The sequence below is a fragment of the Hyperolius riggenbachi genome, chromosome 12 (genome assembly GCF_040937935.1).
Source record: "Hyperolius riggenbachi isolate aHypRig1 chromosome 12, aHypRig1.pri, whole genome shotgun sequence".
In the NCBI taxonomy this organism is placed as follows: Eukaryota; Metazoa; Chordata; class Amphibia; order Anura; family Hyperoliidae; genus Hyperolius; species Hyperolius riggenbachi.
The window spans coordinates 70,925,795-70,948,445 of NC_090657.1; the positions used below are offsets into that span (position 1 = coordinate 70,925,795).

At 54.0% G+C, this 22,651-nt stretch overlaps 1 long non-coding RNA gene across 1 annotated transcript in view; it reads left to right on the forward strand.

Annotated features, from left to right (window-relative positions):
- Positions 1 to 11,626: 11,626 nt before the first annotated feature.
- LOC137542041 (uncharacterized) overlaps positions 11,627 to 22,651 on the forward strand; it is a 67,994-nt gene continuing 56,969 nt past the window's right edge. The window contains exon 1 of the long non-coding RNA XR_011025339.1: positions 11,627 to 11,814. This is a non-coding gene — a long non-coding RNA (uncharacterized lncRNA). The remainder of the gene's footprint in view (positions 11,815 to 22,651) is intronic.

Consider the following 22,651-nt stretch of genomic DNA (forward strand, 5'->3'; position numbering starts at 1 on the left):
TGTCCTATGCATTATTTGTACTACACATTCAATTCATTATAAGTTTTTTTCACTTCAGTGTCACTTTAAGGATCTGGCATGACAGATACTTTATGACCCTCAACACCTGGACAGCCCCAATTGCATTGTTCTCGCCATTACCCCAGCAACGGGAAGCCGCTTTATTGTGCACCGCTCATCATCCTTCCACCACTTCCATAGCAACAGAAATTATTTCGCGTCTGTTCAGCATCAAACCCAGAAGTGTCACCCACGGGATCGTTTCCCGATCAATATTCGGATGTGCATACATAGCTTTAGAGGCAGAGGATCCGCGGAATTGGAGGCCATTGTAGCCATGAAGTTAAATCCTGGATTATTTTTACAGTGATGCACTTCAGTTGGGTCAGGAACTGCGCAGAGGATGCATTGTTTGTGGGCTGCAGATCTTATAGTGGCCCTGGCTTCATGTGTATAAGTCGGCCGCAGTTGGTGGCTCCTGGTGGCCTTATGTTATGTCCATGATCGGTTTAAGTGAGGTCTCTTTCAGATGGGTAGCGGAAGGCACTGAATTCACCACCTGTCAGCTGACCTCTTGCATTGGCCAGTTGCTTGTTAGCATTGGACAGACTGCTATGGAGACACATCTGAGTGCGGCCACAGCATTGCTGCCATTTTCTGCTGTGCAGTAACACCACTGCATGTTAAGCGCTGACACGCATGTTGCACCTGAACGGTGCTTGTAGGCTTAACACGCACGCAGTTCAGACATCCATCTGAAGAAGGTGTAAATAGAATTGTGAATTGGCACTTCAGGGTAATGGTAGTTGGTGATCCATTCAAGCATTTAGAGTCCTTTAGTTAGTTTAACTGGTAAAAAGTAAATCATTTTGGGCAGTAGGATTGTAAGCTCGACGACCACTTCACAGTAGACTCTTTTAGGGTGGGTCCTACACGACACTGGCCTACTCTGATTGTTGCTAGTCAACCGTATAACCCTACACTAATGTTGGATAGGCCTAATCTAATATTAATCTCATCAATGTGGTTAGCCCTAAGCTACAGTCAGTCTATGGGGTGGGGTGGTAGTTGGGGAATGTCATTCTAAAATTAGTATAATACAGTGTGTCTGTCTGGTTCTCAGTATTAGTTACTTCTACTGGTACAAAGGGGTACACCAGGTAAACATTGATTGTTTACCTGTTTTATCACAAATTGTACAGTAGTTTTAATTAATATAAGTCAGTATGTTCTGAATGGTGGTAAATATCACATTATTAGTTACATGTAAGGAAGGAGATGTTTACTGCAGGAGATGACAGTTGCTGCAGGAGATTAGGTGAACAAGACATTCACTGCAGGAGATGGCAGTCACTGCAGGATATTAGTTGAAGGAGATATTGAATGGCAAAAAATAACGAACAAAAAAAGTAAGGGATCCGGAGGCTGACACCAATTTAGAAAGTAGCCACAGCAAATGACCCCCATGTCTCGGAGAAAGCTGCTTGCCACCACATAACCATTTCACATTGTAGCCCTTGTTTGCCCGGAGCGTCCGCAACGAGGTGAAGACCTTACCAGTATCACCACCAATATACCCTCTGGAGACTTTACACCTTTAGCTGCAATGAGAAGTGCAACAAAAACTTTTCATCACTGTATAAACAACCCTAAGAAGAAAAGAAAAACCTAACGCCAGTGGGAGGATAGGTGGTTCACCCTTTTCCAAGAGAATTTCCCGCTCCCCAACCTTCCCCTTCCCCCTATATACAACACGTACCAACTCCTGCCCAATCAGAGGGAAACTTTTCTCTTCCTCCAAATAATTAACCCCTTCTTGCCTGCTAGACGCCCGGCAAGTCCTATCATAAGGGGCCATCCTTAGTACGCTGCACTCCCCCATCCAAGTGCTACTGTGTAGCCTAACTTGTGCTGCACCTTGGTGAATTGTCATCTGTCTCCTTAGGGCCCTTTCACACTATGCCATGTTTGCAGTGCAACAAATTGGATAATGCATTGCATGCATTGAGTTACCGGGTGACGCATACGGTGCAGGATGGGGTGCAAGTCTATAGACTGTACTTTATGCTGCACTATATGTGTTGCATCGAACAAAATTGATATTTCAGCACTGTCACGATCCATTTTCTTAGGATGTGCGCTGTAACGGGTGTAGTGTGAAAACAAAAGGCCATTGCTACTGTATAGATGAGGCAGATTGTATAGATCTATGTAAGTGGTCAGAGCTGGATTACAACTCAGAGGCCCATAGGCACAGGCATTTTAGTGCCCTAAACTCCACCCCTGAACAGAGGCCACACCCCTAAGTAACAAAATATTCTGAACTCTAATCCCTTTCTTATATCACCAACTGTCCTTAGAATCTTACACTCTAATCACTGTCTCATATCATCCTTAGTGGCATGAGACAAGAATAAGGGTATAAGTACCTGAGGTCATTGATACGAGGAGGATGGGCCCCCTCTCCCACATAAGGCATCTGTAGGCACGAGTCTACAGTGCCTTATGGAAATCCAGCCCTGTAGTATTTAGATGTTTCAACTGGATTCTCCAGGTAACTGCCTATCACTGGAGACACTGGAAGAAAGGAGCAGTTACTGAGGAGCAAGTGAAGAGTTGGGTGAGATTGGTGTCTATTTGATGGTAGGCCACAAAAGATGTTACAGTAGGCTAAGACCGGATATGATAATGACCTTCCAAGAGGAACAGTCATAAACCATGACAAAGGTTCCAATGCTTGAATACTCTGCTGAAAAGAATTTGGCTGGAGGTTCCCTTTAGCACATTAGCTAGTGTTACGGAAAGATGTGGCTCCTAGTTTGTGTATAGAAGCAAATGCCGGAACCGAGTTGTTTCTCAGACTTTTCTGTTCATTCTGACATCATCACACCCACAAAGTGTTGGCAAACAGGGCTTAACACTCTCCCATGAGGGAAGGACTACACAGTAAACACGCCAAGCACTGCACAGTAAACAGGTCTCTCCATGCCACACTTGTTAGGAGGAAACCACAGAGTACTTTCAGGGAGTACACACATGATTTGTAAACTGTACTTGAAAAGGTACTTCTGTTGTGATTTTCACAGCTCTAGTGTGACCACATTTAATAAGCACTTATGGTTGGTTGTATGTGTGACAGTGCAGGCGTTCATAATAAAAAGGGGCCTGGAAATTTGGGCGCCCAGCAAAGTCGATAATAGAACTCTACAGAACTCCACAGCACTCACAGCAGTCCACAGTACTCTACAGCACTTTACAGCACTCTACAGCACTTTAAAGGACTGTACAGCACTCCACAGCACTTTACAGCACTCTGCAGCACTCCACAGCACTCTACAGCACTCTACAGCACTTTAAAGAACTGTACAGCACTCCACAGCACTTTACAGCACTCTGCAGCACTCTACAGCACTCCACAACACTCTACAGCACTCTACAGCACTTTAAAGGACTCTACAGCACTTCACAGCACTCTACAGCATTTTAAAGGACTTTACAGCACTCCACAGCATTCTACAGCACTCCACAGCACTCTACAGCAGTCCACCCTGGTGTATGTGCATGGTGCACATGGATACATTATGTTAGCTCCCTTGTGCGATTGGTAAGATGCACTTTCTGTCCCAGGAGAGAACGTCAGGATGTGTGGTCCTAATTCATTGATAGGTTTGATGCAATGAATGTGTTTGCATGTCTGCACTATGCATGTTACAGGGCCAGAGTTAGGACACCTATGTTTACCTGGGTACTTCTGCGCAGTATAGGTGACTAAGCATAAGAATGCATTCTTCTGTGAACTAAGACCGCCTTTTTTAACTTAGCTGTAGGGATAACAGTTGTGCCTGGATGAGTGAATCTGTGAATGCATTTGTTTGAACATTTGCATGCGTGAGTGCGAGGGGTTAATTAATTTTTGCTGTTTTCTAACCACACCCCCTTCAGCACCTCCCTTTCCTTAATAACTTATATAATGTCCTAACTAGAGGCGATGTGCCTGGATATATGTATAATCTCTACAGCAGTCCACAGCACTCTACAGCAGTCCACAACACTCTACAATAGTCCACAGCACTCTACGGCACTCCACATTACTCCACATTACTCCACAGCACTCTACAGCAGTCCACAGGACTCTACAGCATTCCACAGGACTCTACAGCACTCCACAGGACTCTACAGCACTCCACAGGACTCTAAAGCACTCCACAGCATTGTACAGCAGTCCACAGCACTGTACAGCACTCCACAGCACTTCACGGCACTCCACGGCACTCTACAGCACTCCACAGCAGTCTACAGCAGTCCACAGCACTCTACAGCAGTCCACAGCACTTTACACGGCTTCCCCCATGTCACGTCTTGTGCCCCTGGCTTCCCCCCTCCCCCATGTCACTTCTTTTGCCTGCAGCTTCCCCCATATGATCTCTTGTCCCCCAGCTCCCCCCTGTGTTATCTCTTTTCCTCCCATGTGTCATCTCTTGTCTCCCATATTACCTTTTGTGCCCCTCTGTCACCTTGTACCCCAGCTTCCCCCGTCATCTCTTGTCCCCCCAGCTCCCCTTGTGTCACCTTTTGTGCCCTCGGCTTCCCCTGCAGAGGCGTATCTGGCCAATATAGCACCTATGGCAAACACTGAGATTTCCCCCACCTCCAGCATAGATAGTGAGAGGAGTCCACCCAGTATAATAGCCCTCCCCTCCAGTATAGGTGGTAAGAGGTGTCCCCCCAGGATAAGTAGCCCCCCCCCCCCAAGGTTTTAGGTAGTGAGAGGTATCCCCAGCATAGGGGCAATCCCCCCAGTCTAGGCAGTGAGCGGTGCCCCCAGTGTAGGCACCCCCCCCCCAGTTTAGGAAGTGAGTTGTGCCCCCAAAATAGACAACCCTCCCAGTTTAGATAGTGAGTAATGCAACCGGTATAGGCAGCCCCTCTCCCCAGTTTAGGTAGTAAGTGGTCCCCCCAGTACAGACAGCCCCCCATTTTAGGTAGTGAGTGGAGCCCTCAGTATAGGCAGCTTCCCCACCTCCCCCCAGTCTAGGTGTCCTCGGTATAGGCTGCCCCACCAGTTTAAGGAGTCAGTAGTGCCCTCATTATAAGCAGTCCCCCAGTAAGTGGTGCCCCAAGGGGTCCCCGCAGTATAAGCGCCGCCCCGCCCCTGTCACAGACCTCAGTCAGCGCAGTGCCCACTGTCCCCGCTGCCTTCCCATCGCAGCCTTAGACCTCCGATCGGTGCTGCCCGCTGTCCCCGCTGCCTCCCCGTTACAGCAGCAATGGTCATTACACTTCAGTTCAATGGGAAAGTGAAGGCACATGGTACCCGCGCAGCTGTATTTCAAATACGGAAGTGACTAATGATGTCACTTTGGCATTGCACTACTGTGTGCGGGTACCATGCGCCTTCACTTTCCCGTTGATCTGAAGGGTAATGATCATTGCTGCTGTAATGGGGAGGCAGCACTGGGATGGAGGGCAGCACTGATTAGAAGGCTGAGGTTGTGGGGATGGCGGGCAAGTGGAAAAAAAAACGCTGTCCGCCCCTGGGAAGATGGATTGGCTCAGGCACAAGCCACTGTGCGTACCCCGGCAGTACTGCATGGGAGATGTGGGGAGTGGAGATGCATGGCTGAAGGTGAGAGGGCCTCTCCCCTTCAGCCGTGCATCTCCCTTCCCCATCCCTTACCCGATTGGCCACGAGCAGCGGCCACGTTTGCCATCTGCACTGCCCGCCAGACCGAATGCCCGGTCTCTCATCCACTGGTTCGCTCGTCCACCCTTCATGAAGGAGGGGAGACCGAGACAAGACGCAGACACCACGCTGCAGCTGGAGGGAGGTAAGTCATTACTATACTGGGCACCTATACTTATCTAACTGTACTGGACACCTATGCTTAGCAGAGATGATCAATGAGATGCAAATTGTTCTGAAATTATGCACATTTTTATTCAAATGTATGCAGTTTGAAAATGGACCAATCATTTTAAACCCAGGTTTAAATTGATTGGTCCATTTTCAAGCTGCATATAATTGCATAACAATTTGCATACATTTGCATCAACTCTGAATAATTTGCTTATCTGTGATCATCCCTAATGCTTAGCAACCTGTACTTTATACCTATCTACCTATACTGGGCACCTATACTTAGCTACCTGTACTTGGCACCTATACTTAGCTACCTGAACTTTTCACTTATACTTAGCTACCTATACTGGGCACCTATACTTAGCTACCTGTACTTGGAACCTATACTTAGCTCCCTGAACTTTTCACTTATACTTAGCTACCTATACTGGGCACCTATACTTAGCTACCTATACTGGGCACCTATACTTAGCTACCTTTACTGGCACCTATACTTAGCTAACTGTACTGTTAGATCTCTTGGTCTCTGCAAATTTCAAAGTAATATAATAATTTCTTTTTTTGTATTGCGTTTTTCTCCTGTCAGATTCAAAGCGCTTGCAAGGCAGCCACTAGAGAGCACTCAGTAGGCAGTAGCAGTGTTAGGGAGTCTTGCCCAAAGAACTCCTTACTGAATAGGTGCTGGCTTACTCAATAGGAATAGCCCTTAACCATTACACTATCCAGTAGCTCGCGAGCCCAAAAAAAAATGCAGCATTGAGGGGTAATTTGGGCACCTGATAAACATCAGGTGCTGGACCCAATGCACACTATTTCACCTCAGTACTGTAATTTCAATGGGTGCCCATACAGCGCCCAAACTTCCACCGCAAGCGGGTGCCCAAATTTCCTGCTTCCCAGTGCAGTCCATAGCCTATAATGGCTTTGTCAGTATGAGCCACTGTAGTGACAAAGCAAAAACGATATTCTAATAGACATATATGTATATCAGGTTGCGCAGTACTGGCAAACACATCTGCTGTTTTTAAAGCACACCTGAATTGAGAGTAATATGGAGGTTTCTAAACAATGCAGCTATCCTGCTGATCCTCTGCCTAGAATCTGAACAAGCATCCAGATCAGGTGTTTCTGATTAAAGTCAGAATGGATTAGCTGCATGCTTGTTTCAGGTGTGTAATTCAGACACTACTACAGCTGAAGAGATCAGCAGGATAGCCAGACAACTGGTATTGTTTAAAAAGAAATAAATATGGCAGCCTCCATATACCTCTCAGTTCAGGTGTACTTTAACTACTAGACGACCGCGTCACGGCGATGGGCGTGGCCGCGGCGGCAGCAGCCCCAGGACCGCGTAACACCGATCGTCGTAAAGTCCTGGGGCTCTGTATTGCAGGAGATCGCACGCATCTCCTGCTTGGTGGGCGGAGCGGAGCTGTCCCCTCCTGAGGCTGAAGCCTATGACAGCTGATCACGGGGATTGGCTGGTGGGGGAGGGAGGGAGGGAGGGGGGGGGTTACAGTAGTTTAAAAAAAAACACATATTTTTATTAAAAAAACATACAAACAATCAAATAAACAAACAAACAAACATTGGGGGGGGCGATCAAACCACGCCAACAGAGAGCTCTGTTGGTGGGGAGAAAAGGGGGGGGCATGACTTGTGAGCTGTGTGGAGTGGCCCTGCTGCTTGGCCTTAAAGCTGCAGTGGCCAATTTAATGAAAAATGGCCTGGTCTTTAGGGGGGTTTAACACTGCGGTCCTCAAGTGGTTAAATCGTAAAAATATTTTCCTTAAAGGGATACTGTAGGGGGGTCGGGGGGAAATGAGTTGAACTTACCCAGGGCTTCTAATGGTCCCCCACAGACATCCTGTGCCCGCGCAGCCACTCACCGATACTCCGGCCCCGCCTCCAGTTCACTTCTAGAATTTCAGGCTTTAAAGTCTGAAAACCACTGCGCCTGCATGCCCGTGTCCTTGATCCCGCTGATGTCACCAGGAGCATACTGCGCAGACACAGACCATACTGGGCCTGCACAGTATGCTCCTGGTGACATTAGCGAGATCGAGGACACGGCAATGCAGACGTAGTGGTTTTCAGACTTTAAAGTCTGAAATTCCAGAAGTGAACCGGAGGCGGGGCCAGAGCATCAGTGAGTGGCTGCGCGGGCACAGGATGTCTGCGGGGGACCATTGGAAGCCCCGGGTAAGTTCAACTCATTTTCCCCCGACCCCCCTACAGTATTCCTTTTAAAAATGTGCAATATCGTATCAAAGCTACCTTTTTGTAATTCAATGTTTTTAAAATGTTAAAATTATTCTTTTGACCTGCAGCCTAAAATTGTCAGACAATTTAAATTTCACTGATCAGCAACCATGGCAACAGTGGACTTTGTGTACTTTTTTGTAGAGAACATCCCCAAGTTTTCATGTACAGGCAAACCGAGTCGCCAAAAGGATAAAAGTCGATAAAAAAAATTTAAAATCCTGGAAGGACAAGGTGGATTTCCCTCCTCCAAGTAGATACAACAAACTGTTGATATAGTTCAACAAAGTATTTATTCACATACTCCAGAAAGTGCAACGCGTTTCACAGGCATACCCTGCTTCCTTAGGCTATGAACGGAGCATAAAACTCATGTAGGTCTAGAACAAAGCAAAGCACCTCCACTTTCTGGAGTATGTGAACAAATATTTGGTTGAACTTTATCAACAGTATGTTGTGTACTTGGAGGAGGGAAGTCCACCTCGGTCTCCCCCGATTTTTAAACTTTTTATCGACTTTTATCCTTTTGACGCCTCTGTTTGCCTGTACATGTTCTATGTCCACCCTTGGTGGAGGGGTGTTGCCCCCTTTTTTCCAATCTACAGAGAGCGATTTCTTAATCCTGAGTGGGGACAGGTCTAATCTCCCCACCTGCCTTTACAGTGGTTACCTAGAAGGTAATCCTGGTTTGTGAGTATTAATATTATATACTTACTTTGTCACACCCATATTACCAGTACATACTACACTATATTGGGCTCTTTGTGTCTCTTTTTCTGTATCACCAAGTTTTAATCTTTCTACATAAGGATGGTAATTAACTGAACATTGACTGTACAAATTTCCATACACAGAGTAGTTAGTTTTCAATTTATAGAATGTATATGGTCCGTTGAGCAGCATAGAGATTAAATGATTTGTGGTTGGTAAGATTGGATATTGATTGGTTTGTTTGTGGAATAAATGTGGTGCTAAAACCGTTTCCATCTATAGTAAGTAACTGTACAGGGCCAGAAACCACATGTTTTTTTCCCCTCTGGTTTATAATACTTGGATTGGATATGAGTCGTCATAGCAAGGCAGCAGCTTAAAGAGAACCAGAGGCGGGGTTCTTCCATCGCAATCCATATACAAAGGCTGGGTCTGTCTATAGAGCCCAGCCTCTGTTGCTAGTTAGTTCCCGCCAAAGCCCCCCCTGCGCGCTGTCAGACCCCATAAAACACAGCCGCGCTACGCGGCTGTGTTTACCTTGCTACTGTCAGTCTCGGCTGCTCCCCCGCCTGCTGAATCGCTCCGGTCCCCGCCCGCGTCCCTTCCCTCCAATCAGCGGTGAGGGAAGGGACGTGGGCGGGGACCGGAGCGATTCAGGAGGCGGGGGAGCGGCGAGACTGACAGTAGTGAGCTCAATACAGCCGGCTGCAACACGCTGCGTGTCGCCAGCGCGGTTGTGTTTTATGGGGTCTGACAGCGTGCAGGAGGGGCTTTGGCAGGAACTAACTAGCAACAGAGGCTGGGCTCTATAGACAGACCCAGCCTCTGTATATGGATTGCGATGGAAGAACCCCGCCTCGGGTTCTCTTTAAAGTGTACCTGAAACGAGTGAAAAAAAAAGCATACATACCTAGGGCTTCCTCTAGTCCCCTTCAGGCCAATCTGTCCCTTGCCTTATTCCCAGGCCACCTGGATCCTCCAGTAGGCAGCCCGGTAAATCCGCCAGTTGGCAAAGGCACATTCTGGATGCCTGCGCACTCCCCTATCATGCTCCTGTGGCCGGAAGCGTGATGGGGCCATGCATGTGCAGTACGCCCCAACTGTCAGAATTACTGAACCGCCTAGTAGTGGAGGATCCAGATGGTGGAGGAGGACGGCAAGGGAGCAATCAGCCTGAAGGGGACTGGAGGAAGCCTCAGGTATGTATACTTTATTATTTTCCTTGTGGCAGAGTTCACACTGTAAATCTGCAGTTGCGGTGCTGCCTGGGGGCGAAAACAGCCTTCGGGGATTACCGTGTTAGTACATGCTAATGGGGAATCTGGCAGTTGGCCAAGTAGGAGGTGAGGCTCACTTCCTGTGGCCGAAGCGATCACGTGCGCAGAAGCGTATTGCTAAAATACGCTTCCACGCATGGGTGACACGTAAAACTTGCGGCAGTCGTTATAAAAAGCGCGTTGCCATAGACTTACATGACTTCCTGTCTGCCGCACGTCGCCACAGAGGTCGCACGGTAACGTAGGTTTGCGCTCATGGTAGAGTAGTGTGGTGTCATGTCCTGCGTGCCCGCGTCGTGTCTAGTGTGATATGCCCCATAGACTTTCATTGCCCTTGCGTTAGGCTGCAGTAAAATGCTGCACTGCACCACAGCAGTGTGAAAGGCCCCTTAGAGTTCAGTTCCCTCTGTAAGGCCTGGAACTCACTAGGAATCGCTGTATCGATTTAAAATTACCACAGCGCTGTGTGCAGCAATCCCTAGGGCTTTTGCGTTCACGATTTCCCGACACTTGGAAGCGCTGTTCATTAAACTAGTTTTTGTGGGGTTTTTTTTAAATATCATTTTATTTATACTTACCAGGCATCCTTTGGGCGGATTCACACTACAAGAGCTTTTTAAACACTAGAGAGTTTAAAAGCTCTTACTAATGCAATGCTTTGGGGGATAACATAGGATAACATCAGGGTTGCTCGTAAACTACGCCAGCGCGAATATACGCATCGTAGTATGCAACTATGCATCGTAGTTTGTAGGCGAAGTTTAAGAACTACGAGTACGCATTTCCGCGTAGTCGTTGTCCCGCTATGCGAAGCTTTGCCCGCTACGCGTAGTTGACGTATGTATTGCAAAGTCAACTACGCGTGCGGTAACTGCATTTATATGGGTCATTGCGCATGCGCAGAAATTTTATTGCCCTTTGTACGCATACAATTCCCCATTGGATGGTGGAATGTATGCTTATATTAGTTTGTGTATGCGCATAGTTAGCAGATTATTGCGGAAATTTTTCCGCATAAGGGCATAAGCGGTCGCATCAACTACGCTACGCAATACGTGAAGCTTGCATATTTCAATGCGTAGTCTACGGTATGCTAACGTAGCGAAGCGGCTGATTGCGGAGCCGTAGATTGCGAAGCGTATTTGAGTAAAAATACGAGTAGTTTCTCTCCCCCCCCCCCCGCCTAAAGGAAGAGGTCATTGGTGCTTCTCTAGGACCAATCAGAGAAGCGCCTCTTCCTTTAGGGGGCGGAGCTGCGGACGAAAAAGGAAATCAAAACACCAGGTGAGTATTTAAGGCCTCTTTTCCATGAACTCTTGAGCTGTGTGTTCGGCAAGCAGCTACCAGCCAGCAGTGAGCAGCTACCAGGCAGCAGTGAGCAGTTACCAGGCAGCAACATGCAACAAGGCAGCAACAAGCAGTTACCATGCAGCAGTGAGCAGTTGTGAGAGTTTGAGAGGCATTTCACTGCTTATCAACGATTCGTGGAAAAGAGGCCTGTGTGCTCAGCAAGCAGTTGCCAGGCAGCAGTGAGCAGTTACCAGGCAGCGACAAGCAGTTACCAGGCAGCAGTGAGCAGTTGTGAGAGTTTGAGAGGCATTTCACTGCCTAGAAACACTTTGTGGAAAAGAGGCCTAACTTAGTCTGCCAGCACTGTTATGATTTGAGGAAGAACACCACCATCTAGTGGGAAGTTTGTGCAGGGTAAGGCTTGGTAACACGTACACCATGACGCTGGATTCACAGTGGGCTGTTGCACAATACATGCATTATGACTGTGGACTGCAATGGACACTGGACATAAACTTTATTACAAAGCCTGCATGCAGTGAACAGCCTGTGAACAGGCCCATAGAATTGTATGGGCAGCGAGATGACATGCAGAATTGCTCTGCAACATAGCTGAGCTCTGTGAACTAGGCCTGAGATTTTTTTCCCATTAAATTCACCAGTTATTTTCCCTGTGCATTGTTTTATAGGCCCTGTGTAGGCATAGTGGAGCAGTTCCAGGAGGGTCCAGATCTGGGGGGGGGGGGCTAACTATTAACCTTCTCCCTCCTTTTAGTACAGGGGTCCATCCTCCATATAAGGTATTTACATAGCTACACTTGTTATAGATCTGAAGATTACGATGTCTGCTCGTTTTATGATCCTTGCAAGATAGGCCCCCAGGCTATTAGGGTCACCATAAGTAAGGCAAGGGAAGGGGTCGATGTCATTAGCCCTTGGATCCCATGAGGCGAGGGGAGGCAGGTTCCTCAGGCAGCGAAAGTAGGGGGCGGCACACGCCTAGCCCCGCCTAGTTGTGGGTGGGGGGGCCGAGCTGAAGGGTGTAGCAGCCACGAAGGGGGGGGGGGGGGAGTGAGCACAGCGGCGGGGAGAGAGGTCGGACCCCCTCTCCCTCACCTGGGCCCTCCCTGTCTGCTCTCCCCCTCCAGGCATTTGTGCAGCGATGTGTCAGCAGCAGGCAGGGGAAGTAATTACTCACCTCTGCGGTCCGCGTTTCAAGCGATGCGAACCACCGCTTGTCACTTCCTGTAATGCCGCCCACTGTACAGAAGCTTTTTCTCTCAGCACCCTTAGTTGTCAGTCTCTCAGGACAGGGAAAATAAAGTTGTTGTTTTTTCCTGGACTGCCAGAAAATTTACAGGGCTAAGGCGACCCCCTGTATTGTCTGTGGTTTGAAACACAACAGTGCCCATCCTGACCTGCGCTCAGAGGCTGGAGCCTCCCCAGCCCCTGTGTCGCCCCGGCCCATAGACCTTGAACAAGCATGCAGATCAGATGTTTCTGACTGGAGTCTGACTTGATTAGTTACATGATTGCTTCAGGTACATTCATACACTACTGCAGCCAAAGAGATCAGCAGTACTGCAAGGCAACTGGGATTGTTTAAAAGGAAATAAATGAAGCAGCTTCAGTTCAGGTGTCCTTGAAGACAATATGGGAAATGAAACAGGTTTGCGTCAAATCCACTCTGTATTATGTACATAGTAGCAGTTACAGCCTTGCACACTGTCACAGTGGTGAGGGGATTTCAGCAATGCGTATCAGTATGAGAGAGACAACGTCATCAAAGCGAAGCAGTTTTTGCGCATGGCACACAGCGAGCGCCAAAAGTAGGCAACGCTGTAGCAGCAATCTTATACTGCACGGTGTGTGTAAGGGTAATGCTGAGTTCTGGTGATCGTCGGACTGCAAATTACATTTCCCTCCAAAATTGCGATGACTGGTAGGAGGAATAGTATTTTACGCCGCCAGGGGTTTGAGCGGCAGCAGGGCGAGTCATCATTCGGCTTACCTTGTGCCCAGCTCACGGGTGGTATGCATATACGCACGCCATCAGAGAGGGCATACACAGCACTCTCTGTTGGGCACACTAATGCGCTGCACAGCACTCTGTTGTCACAACGCAGTGCAGTACTATTCGGTATTCGGTTCCACGGCTCCACCAAGGTTTATATAGTGCAGAGCCGGGACAAGGTCTTCCAGCACCCAAGGCTGAGACACCAAAGTGGGCCCCTCCATCCTTCCCACCTCAGCCGTCACACGCTGATTGCTATTGGACTAAGAGGTGCCCCAGGGCCCCCCCAACACCTTAATCTCTAGTTATCTGGCTTGCAGTCACTGCCATGTATGCCCTTTTCTTATTTCTCTTTGCTACAAACACAATAGGGGAATGACAGCTGCATGAGTTGTGCGCCCCCTCCTATACTGCGCCCTGAGGCTGGAGCCTCTCTCACCTCTGCCTCGGCCCGGCCCTGACATAGTGGTACGTTCCATAACTGTATTTTGGCATTGAATGCATGGTATGTATATACAGTGGGGTATAGTACTGGATTAGCTAGATCTACTTTTAATACTGAGTCTCAAGCGACCAGAAAGAACACTTATACGGCATCAGCCAATTCCCCAGGGTGACGGTTATTTGTATTAACATTTTATCCCAAAAGATTACAAAACGCTATTGCCATAACGCACATTATGTTGATGTCAAAACCGATAAAAAAAAAAAAACTAAAGTTACTTTTTTTAGAAATAACTCTTATTTCCTCTGTTCTCTTTTTTAACATCAAGTGCACCCTACATACATAAATTAAGTAGCCATGTTCCCCAGGTAACAGAATAATTCTGATCTAAAGTCTAAATGATGGAGAGGCACGGGGCAGGCATAGCGGCGCAGCACAGGGGCAGGCATGGGGTGCAGCACAGGGGCAAGCAAGGGGTACAGCACAGGGGCAGGCTTGGGGTGCAGCACAGGGGCAGGCATAGTGGCACAGCACAGGGACAAGCATGGGGTGCAGCACAGGGGCAGGCGTGGCGTGCAGCACAGGGACAGGCTTGGGGTGCAGCACAGGGGCAGGCTTGGGGTGCAGCACAAGGGAAGACGTGGGGTGCAGCACAGGGACAGGCATGGGATTCAGCAAAGGGGCAGACATGTGTGCAGCACAGGGGCAGACATGGCGTTCAACACAGGGCAGGCATGGGGAGCAGCACAGGGGCAGGCATGGGTTGCAACAAAGGGGCAGGCATGAAGTATAGCACAGGGGCAGACATGGGGTGCAGCACAGGGGCAGGCATGGAGTGCAGCACAGGGGCAGACATGGGGTGCAGCACAGGGGCAGACATGGGGTGCAGCACAGGGGCAGGCTTGGGGTTCAGCACAGGGGCAGGTGTGGGGTGCAGCACAGGGGCAGGCGTGGGGTGCAGCACAGGGGCAGGCGTGGAGTGCAGCACAGGGACAGGCTTGGAGTGCCGCACAAGGGAAGGCGTGGGGTGCAGCACAGGGACAGGCTTTGGGTACAGCACAGGGGCAGGCTTGGGGTGCAGAAGAGGGGCAGGCATGGGGTGCAGCACAGGGACAGGCTTGGGGTGCAGCACACGGGCAGGCTTGGGGTGCAGCACATGGGCAGGCTTGGGGTGCAGCACATGGGCAGGCATGGGGTGCAGCACACGGGCAGGCGTGGGGTGCAGCACACGGGCAGGCTTGGGGTGCAGCACAAGGGAAGGCGTGGGGTGCAGCACAGGGGCAGGCATGGGATGCAACACAGGGACAGGCATGGGGTGCAGCAAAGGGGCAGACATGTGTGCAGCACAGGGGCAGACATGGCGTTCAACATAGGGCAGGCATGGAGTGTAGCATAGGGGCAGACATGGGGTGCAGCACAGGGGCAGGCGTGGGGTGCAGCACAGGGGCAGGCTTGGGGTGCCGCACAAGGGAAGGCATGGGGTGCAGCACAGGGACAGGCTTGGGGTGCAGCACAGGGACAGGCTTGGGGTGCAGCACAGGGGCAGGCATAAGGTCTAGCACAGGGGGAGACATGGGTTGCAGCACAGGGGCAAAGGGCAGGCATGGGGTGCAGCACAGGGGCAGGCATGGCGGCACAGCACAGGGGCAGGCATGGCGGCACAGCACAGGGGCAGACATAGGGTACAACACAGGGGCAGGCATGGGGTGCAGCAGAGGGGCAGGCATGGGGAGAAACACAGGGGCAGGCATAGGGCACAGCACAGGGGCAGGCATGAAGTGCAGCACAGGGGCAGGCATAGGGTGCAGCACATGGGCAGACATGGGGTGCAACACAGCGGCAGGCATGGGGTGCAGCACAGGGGCAGACATGGGGACACAGCACAGGGGCAGGCATGGGGTGCAGCACTGGGGCAAGCATGAGGTGCAGCACAAGGGCAGGCTTGGGGTGCAACAAATGGGCAAGGGGCAGGCATGGGGTGCAGCACAGGGGCAGGCATGGCGGCAAAACACAGGGGCAAGCATGGGGTGCAGTACAGGGGCAGGCATGGCGGCAAAGCACAGGAGCAGGCATGGCGGCACCGCACAGGGGCAGACATGGGGTGCAGCACAGGGGCAGGCATAGGGTGCAGCAGAGGGGCATGCTTGGGGTGCAACAAAAGGGTTGGCTTGGGGTACAGCACAGGGGCAGGCATTGTGTGTAGCACAGGGGCAGGCATGAGGCGCAGCACAGGGGCAGGCATAGGGCACACCACAGGGGCAGACATGGGGTGCAGGACAGGGACAGGCATGGGGTGCTGCACAGGGGTAGGCTAAGGGTGCAGCACAGGGGCAGGCTTGGGGTGTAGCACAGGGGCAGGCATGGCGGTGCAGCACAGGGGCAGGCATGAAGTGCAGCACAGGGGCAGGCATAGGGGGCACAGCACAGGGGCAGGCATGGGGTGCAGCACATGGGCAGACATGGAGTGCAGCAAAGGGGCAGAAATTGGGGACACAGCACAGGGGCAGGCATGGGGTGCAGCACAGGGGCAAGCATGAAGTGCAGCAAAGGGGCAGGCATGAGGCGCAGCACAAGGGCAGGCATGAGGTGCAGCACAGGGGCAGGCATGAGGCGCAGCACAAGGGCAGGCATGGGGTGCAGCACAGGGGCAGGCATGGGGTGCAGCACAGGGGAAGGCATGGGGTGCAGCACAGGGGCAGGCATGGGGTGCAGCACAGGGGCAGGCATAAGGTTCAGCACATGGGCAGGCATGGGGTGCAGCACAGGGGCAAGCATAGGGTTCAGCACAGGGGCAGACATGGGGTGCAACACAGGGGCAAGGGACAGGCATGGGGTGCAGCACAGGGGCAGGCATGGCGGTACGGCACCGGGACAGGCTTGGGGTGCAGCACACAGGCAGGCATGGCTGCACAGCACAGGGGCAGGTACAGCACAGTGGAAGGCATGGGGTGCAGCAGAGGAGTAGCCTTGGGGTATAGCACAGGGGCAGGCATTGTGTGCAGCACAGGAGCAGGCATGAGGCGTAGCACAGGGGTAGGTATAGGGCACAGCACAGGGGCAGGCATAGGGCACAGCACAGGGGCAGGCATGAAGTGCAGCACAGGGGCAGGCATGGGGTGCAGCACAGGGGCAGGCATGGGGTGCAGCACAGCGGCAGGCATGGGGTGCAGCACAGCGGCAGGCATGGGGTGCAGCACAGGGGCAGGCTTGGGGTACAGTACAGGGACAGGCGTGGGGTGCAGCACAGGGACAGGCGTGGGGTGCAGCACAGGGGCAGGCTAAGGGTGCAGCACAGGGGCAGGCTTGGGGTGTAGTACAGGGGCAGGTATGGAGGTGGAGCACAGGGGCAGGCATAGGGTGCAGCACAGGGGCAGGCATGAAGTGCAGCACAGGGGCAGGCATAGGGGGCACAGCACAGGGACAGGCATGGGGTGCAGCACATGGGCAGACATGGAGTGCAGCAAAGGGGCAGAAATTGGGGACACAGCACAGGGGCAGGCATGGGGTACAGCGCAGGGGCAGGCATGAAGTGCAGCAAAGGGGCGGGCATGAGGCGCAGCACTAGGGCAGGCATGGGGTGCAGCACAGGGGCAGGCATGGAGTGGAGCACAGGGGAAGGCATGGGGTGCAGCACAGAGGCAGGCATAGGGTGCAGCATAGGGGCAGGCATGGGGTGCAGCACAGGGGCAGGCATAAGGTCCAGCACATGGGCAGGCATTGGGTGCAGCACAGGGGCAAGCATAGGGTGCAGCACAGGGGCAGACATGGGGTGCAGCACAGGGGCAAGGGGCAGGCATGGGGTGCAGCACAGGGGCAGGTATGGCGGTACGGCACCGGGGCAGGCATGGGGTGCAGCACACAGGCAGGCATGGCGGCACAGCACAGGGGCAGGTACAGCACAGCGGAAGGCATGGGGTGCAGCAGAGGGGCAGGCTTGGGGTGCAACACAGGAGTAGCCTTGGGGTATAGCACAGGGGCAGGCATTGTGTGCAGCACAGGGGCAGGCATGAGGCGTAGCACGGGGGCAGGTATAGGGCACAGCACAAGGGCAGGCATAAAGTGCAGCAAAGGGGCGGGCATGAGGCACAGCACAAGGGCAGGCATGGGGTGCAGCACAGGGGCAGGCATGGAGTGGAGCACAGGGGCAGGCAAGGGGTGCAGCATAGGGTCAGGCATGGGGTGCAGCATAGGGGCAGGCATGGGGTGCAGCACAGGGGCAGGTATAAGGTCCAGCACATGGGCAGGCATGGGGTGCAGCACAGGGGCAAGCATCGGGTGCAGCACAGGGGCAGGCATGAGGCGCAGCACAAGGGCAGGCATGGGGTGCAGCACAGGGGCAGGCATGGAGTGGAGCACAGGGGATAGCATGGGGTGCAGCACAGGGGCAGGCATGGGGTGCAGCATAGGGTCAGGCATGGGGTGCAGCATAGGGGCAGGCATGGGGTGCAGCACAGGGGCAGGTATAAGGTCCAGCACATGGGCAGGCATGGGGTGCAGCACAGGGGCAAGCATCAGGTGCAGCACAGGGGCAGGCATGGGGTGCAGCATAGGGGCAGGCATGGGGTGCAGCATAGGGGCAGGCATGGGGTGCAGCACAGGGGCAGGTATAAGGTCCAGCACAGGGGCAGGCATGGGGTGTAGCACAGGGGCACGCATAGGGTGCAGCACAGGGGCAGACATGGGGTGCAGCACAGGGGCAAGCATAGGGTGCAGTACAGGGGCAGACATGGGGTGCAGCACAGGGGCAAGGGACAGGCATGGGGTGCAGCACACAGGCAGGCATGGCGGCACAGCGCAGGGGCAGACATGAGGTACAGCACAGCAGAAGGCATGGGGTGCAGCAGAGGGGCAGGCTTGGGGACACAACACAGGGGTAGGCTTGGGGTATAGCACAGGGGCAGGCATTGTGTGCAGCACAGGGGCAGGCATGAGGCGTAGCACGGGGGCAGGTATAGGGCACAGCACAGGGGCAGGCATAGGGCACAGCACAGGGGCAGGCATGAAGTGCAGCACAGGGGCAGGCATAGGGTGCAGCACATGGGCAGGCATGGGGTGCAGCACAGGGGCAGACATGGGGTGCAGCACAAGGGGCAGACATGGGAACGCAGCACAGCGGCAGGCATGGGGTGCAGCACAGGGGCAGGCATGGGGACACAGCACAGGGGCAGGCATGAAGTGCAGCACAGGGGCAGGCATGAGGAGCAGCACAAGGGCAGGCTTGGGGTGCAACAAATGGGCAAGGGGCAGACATGGGGTGCAGCACAGGGGCAGGCATGGCAGCAATGCACAGGGGAAAGCATGAGGTGCTGTACAGGGGCAGGCATGGCGGCACAGCACAGGGGCGGGCATGGTGGCACAGCACAGGGGCAGACATGGGGTACAGCACAGGGGCAGGCATAGGGTGCAACAGAGGGGCAGGCTTGGGGTGCAACAAAGGGGTAGGCTGGGGTACAGCACAGGGACAGGCATTGTGTGCAGCACACGGGCAGGCATGAGGCGCAGCACAGGGGCAGGCATGGGGTACAACACAGGGGCAGACATGGGGTACAACACAGGGGCAGGCATGGCGGCGCCGCACAGGAGCAGGCTTAAGGTGCAGCATAGGGGCAAACATGGCGGCACAGCACAGGGGCAGACATGGGGTGCAGCACAGGGGCAGACATGGGGTGCAGCACAGGGGCAGGCTTGAGGTACAGCACAGGGGCAGGCTTGGGGCGCAGCACAGGGGTAGGCTTGGGGTGCAGCACAGGGGCAGGCATGGAGTGCAGCACAGGGGCAAGCATGGAGTGCAGAACAGGGGCAGGCATGGGGTGTAGCACAGGGGCAGGCAAAGGGTGCAGCACAGGGGCAGGCATGGGGTGCAGCATAGGGGCAGGCATGGGGTGCAGCACAGGGGCAAGCATGGGGTGTAGCACAGGGGCACGCATAGGGTGCAGCACAGGGGCAGACATGAGGTGCAGCACAAGGGCAAGCATAGGGTGCAGTACAGGGGCAGACATGGGGTGCAGCACAGGGGCAAGGGACAGGCATGGGGTGCAGCACAGGGGCAGGCATGGTGGTACGGCACCGGGACAGGCATGGGGTGCAGCACACAGGCAGGCATGGCGGCACAGCACAGGGGCAGACATGAGGTACAGCACAGCAGAAGGCATGGGGTGCAGCAGAGGGGCAGGCTTGGGGACACAACACAGAGGTAGGCTTGGGGTATAGCACAGGGGCAGGCATTGTGTGCAGCACAGGGGCAGGCATGAGGCGTAGCACGGGGGCAGGTATAGGGCACAGCACAGGGGCAGGCATAGGGCACAGCACAGGGGCAGGCATGAACTGCAGCACAGGGGCAGGCATAGGGTGCAGCACATGGGCAGGCATGGGGTGCAGCACAGGGGCAGACATGGGGTGCAGCACAGGGGCAGACATGGGGACACAGCACAGCGGCAGGCATGGGGTGCAGCACAGGGGCAGGCATGGGGACACAGCACAGGGGCAGGCATGAGGAGCAGCACAAGGGCAGGCTTGGGGTGCAACAAATGGGCAAGGGGCAGACATGGGGTGCAGCACAGGGGCAGGCATGACAGCAATGCACAGGGGAAAGCATGAAGTGCTGTACAGGGGCAGGCATGGCGGCACAGCACAGGGGCGGGCATGGCGGCACAGCACAGGGGCAGACATGGGGTACAGCACAGGGGCAGGCATAGGGTGCAACAGAGGGGGAGGTTTGGGGTGCAACAAAGGGGTAGGCTGGGGTACAGCACAGGGACAGGCATTGTGTGCAGCACACGGGCAGGCATGAGGCGCAGCACAGGGGCAGGCATGGGGTACAACACAGGGGCAGACATGGGGTACAACACAGGGGCAGACATAAGGTGCAGCACAGGGGCAGGCTTGGGGTACAGCACAGGGACAGGCTTGGGGCGCAGCACAGGGGTAGGTTTGGGTTGCAGCACAGGGACAAGCATTGGGAGCAGCTCAGGGGCAGGCAGCGGCAGGCATGGAGTGCAGAACAGAAGAAGGCATGGGGTGCAGCACAGGGGCAGACTTGGGGACACAGCACAGGGGCAGGCATGGGGTGCAGCACAGGGGCAGGCATGGGGTGCAGCATAGAGTCAGGCATGGTGGTGCAGCATAGGGGCAGGCATGGCGGCGCAGCACAGGGGCAGACATGGGGTGCAGCACAGGGGCAGTCATGGGGTGCAGCATATGTGCAGACATGGGGTGCTGCACACCGGCAGGCACGGGGTGCAGCACAGGGGCAGGCATGGGGTGCAGCACAGGGGCAGGCATGGGGTGCAGCACAGGGGCAGGCATGAGACACAGCACAGGGGCAGGCATGGGGACACAGCACAGGGGCAGGCTTGGTGTGCAGCACAGAGGCAAACATGGTGGCACAGCACAGGAGCAGACATGTGGTGCAACACAGGGGCAGACATGGGGTGCAGCACATGGGCAGACATGGGGTGCAGCACAGGGGCAGACATGGAGTGCAGCACAGGGGCAGGCATGGAGTGCAGCACATGGGCAGGCATGGGGTGCAGCACATGGGCAGGCTTGGGGTGCAGCACAGGAGCAGAAATGGGGTGCAACACAGGGGCAGACATGGGGTGCAGCACATGGGCAGACATGGGGTGCAGCACAGGAGAAGGCTTGGGGTGCAGCACAGGAGCAGGCATGGGGTGCAGCACAGGGGCAGGCATGGGGTGCAGCACAGGAGCAGGCATGGGGTGCAGCACAAGGGCAGGCTTGGGGTGCAGCACAGGGGCAAACATGGCGGCACAGCACAGGAGCAGACATGGGGTGCAACACAGGGGCAGACATGGGGTACAGCACAAGGGCAGGCTTGGGGTGCCGCACAGGGGCAGACATGGGGTGCAGCACAGGTGCAAGCTTGGGGTGCAGCACATGGGGAGACATGGGGTGCAGCACAGGGGAAGACATGGAGTGCAGCACAGGAGCAGGCATGGTGGCAAAGCATATGGGTAGGCTTGGCGCGCAGCAGACGGGCAGGCATAGGGCACACCACAGGGGCAGACATGGGGTACAACACAGGGGCAGGCACGGCGCACAGGAGCAGACATAAGGTGCAGCGTAGGGGCAAACATGGCGGCACAGCACAGGGGCAGACATGGGGTGCATTACAGGGGAAGACATGGGGCTTGATTCACAAAAGAGTGCTAACTGTCAGCACGGCCGTTTTCGCGCGAATTTTCGCATTGCGCGCGTTCGCGAATTTTCACGCGAAACGATAACGGTTTCTCGCGCAAACGCGAATTTTCATGATTTCATCGATTTTGCGCGAAAGCTCTAGTTTGCGCACCGAAGCGTATCATTTTACGTGAACATTCGCGATCGCGCTCAATGCGAAAATTCACGCGAAAACGGCCGTGCTAACAGTTAGCATTCTTTTGTGAATCAAGCCCATGGGGTGCAGCACAGGGGCAGGCTTGGGGTACAGTACAGGGGCAGACTAAGGGTGCAGCACATGGGCAGGCTTGAGGTAAAGCACAGGGACAGGCTGGGGGCGCAGCACAGGGCTAGGTTTGGAGTGCAGCACAGGGACAAGCATTGGGAGCAGCACAGGGGCAGGCATGGAGTGCAGAACGGGCAGGCATGGGGTGCAGCACAGGGGCAGACTTGGGGTGCAGCACAGGGGCAGGCATGGGATGCAGCACAGGGGCAGGCATGGGGTGCAGTACAGGGGCAGACATGGGGAGCAGCACAGGGGCAGATATGGGGGCACAGCACAGGGGCAGGCATGGTGGCGCAGCATAGGGGCAGGCATGGTGGTGCAGCATAGG